Source organism: Myotis brandtii, unplaced genomic scaffold (genome assembly GCF_000412655.1).
Source record: "Myotis brandtii unplaced genomic scaffold, ASM41265v1 scaffold151, whole genome shotgun sequence".
Classification (NCBI taxonomy): domain Eukaryota; kingdom Metazoa; phylum Chordata; class Mammalia; order Chiroptera; family Vespertilionidae; genus Myotis; species Myotis brandtii.
Genome location: NW_005355461.1, coordinates 1696115 through 1698803, shown reverse-complemented (window position 1 = coordinate 1698803; position 2689 = coordinate 1696115).

Genomic DNA, 2689 nt, shown 5'->3' with positions numbered 1-2689 from the left:
GCAGGAGGCAGCCAATCAATGATTCTCTCTCATCATTGATGTTTCTATCTCTCTTTCCCTCTTCCTTCCTCTATGAAATCAATAAAAATATATTTAAAAAATGAATAGGCATGTAGAAGGCTTCTGAGATGCTGATAATGTTTTTTTTTTTAACCTGTACAGTGTTACACAGGTGGGTTCACTTGGCAATAATTCATTGAGTTATATATATTTATTCTATATATTTTTTTTCTGTAAGTAAATTATACTTTAAATAGAAGATTATATTTTAAAAAATGCTTTAGCTGTCTGAGAGTTTCAGTATATTTTTTAAAAATATATTTTTATTGATTTCAGAGGGGAAGGGAAAGAGAGAGAGAGAGAGAGAGAGAGAGAGAGAGAGAGAGAGAACTGGGGATTGAGCCAGCAACCCAGGCATGTGCCCTGACCTGGAATTGAGCTGTGATTTACTGGTTCACAGGTCAACGCTCAAACCCTGAGCCACTCTGGCTGGGCTGATTTTCAGTATTATTTTAGCTTTCTGAATTTTTAGTTACTTTCTCTTAGAGGAGTCAGATTAAAATGAATATCATGATTCATGAATAAGAAAGGCCTTTTTAAAAATTGCTGTAAGAAAACCTGTGACTTTCCAAAGAAACACCATGTATTGCTGAGTTGAAATAAGTATTATATTTGCATATTTATTAATTATATGAAGATGACCAGTCTAAGTTAATTAGGTCAAACAAATTCATAAAAATGTGTAAGGTCAGTTTTGGGAACAATAAAAAATTTTAATTTTGGATATTTTAAAATATAATTTTATTCATTTTTATTTCTATTGATTTCAGAGAGAAGAAGGGAAAGAGAATGAAAGATAGAAACATCAATGATGAGAGAGAATCATTGACCGCTGCCTCCTGCATGCCCCTACTGGGGATCGAGCCCTCAACCCAGCCATGTGCCCTTGACCGGAATCAAACCCGGGACCCTTCAGTCCACAGGCCAACACTCTATCCACTGAGCCAAACCAGCTAGGGCTGCTTTTGGATATTTTAAAACAAATGTTTTTAAAGAAATGTATTGCTCATGCTAATTTGATCATGCCAATAACAACTAAACAGAATTAGAAAATAATCTGCCTTGATATATATCCCCCCAATTTTCCAAAATTCATTATTTTCAAATAAGTGTGGCATATTTCTGAAACTTTCAGTTTTGTGTGTGAGAGAGAGAAATGTGAGGGGGGAGGCAGAAAGGGAAAGGTAGTGAGGGAGGGGGCTGGTTTTTATATGGGGGCAAACTTAAAACATTTATCAGTGATGTCATTGTCAAAAATCCTGACAAAGACAGGAAAAGTCTGACAACCATTTCCTATCCCAGAATGGGTGGAGTCTCCAGTCCATGAACCTTGACTTGCCCAGGGCTTTTAGGTTACTTGGCGACTTGAGGAAATCATGACCAGTGCTATGTCTAGAGAATAATTTCTCTCCAGGAGTCTTGTGGTTATCCTATTTATAGCCAAGTGTCTAGTGATTTAAGGATTAAAAACAAATGAAGAACTGTTATTATAACATGCTAATTAGTACTTCAAATACTGCTCAGATAACAAGCAGCAATTAATTTATTCTAAAGCTCACAACCTAAATCAGTGATGGCGAACCTATGACACGCATGTCAGAGGTGACAGGCGAACTCATTTTTTTGGTTGATTTTTCTTTGTTAAATGGCATTTAAATATATAAAATAAATATCAAAAATATAAATCTTTGTTTTACTATGGTTGCAAATATCAAAAAATTTCTATATTGACACGGCACCAGAGTTAAGTTAGGGTTTTTCAAAATGCTGACACGCCGAGCTCACAAGGTTTGTCATCACAGCAGGTAGAGGGTTGGTGACAATGAACAATTGGATTACTTTCTTTTTTTCTGACTCCTCTCAGGCAGTTTTTTCTTTTATATAAGCTCTGAGATTTTAAAATCTAAAATAATAACGCTACTGGCATTACATAAATTTCAATTACAGTTACATATTAGGAAGGAATTGAAGATTTTAGAGTATTAAGCCCTTCCACCAAGAACGTGATTATCTATGTCTTTCCATTCCTGCAGGTCTAATCAATGAAATAGTGTAGTTTTCTCATTCAGGTTATGTGCTTTTATTAAATTTACTAGAGGCCTGGCGCACGAAATTGTGTGTGGGTATGGTCCCTAGGCCTAGGCTGCGATCAGGGCCATCTTCCCTGAATGCCAGCAGCCGCCCCCCCCCCCCCGGTGCCACCCACCTGGGTTCCCAGTTTGCCATCAGGCGACCAGGCAATCGGAGCCTGCTGGCCAGGGAAGGAACCAAGAGGTCAGCCATTCCCACCCACTCGCAGGCCCCACGCCTACTGCGGGTTGCCCTCTGTGTGTGGGGTGACCAGCAGGGCGGGGGCCTTGGCCTAGCACTGCCTGCATTCCCTGCCACCCACCCCTGGGTTCCCGTTTGCCATCAGGTGATGGGAGCCTGCTGGCTGGGGAAAGGGACCAAGAGGTGGTCAGTGCACCTCATTGTGACTGGTCAAGCAGTCATTCTGGTCGTTCTGCCATTATGGTCGCTGGGCTTTTATTATATAGGACTAGAGGCTCAGTGCACGAAATTAGTGCACGGAAGGAGGGGTTCCCTCAGCCCAGCCTGCACCCACTCCAATCGGGGACCCCTCTCACAA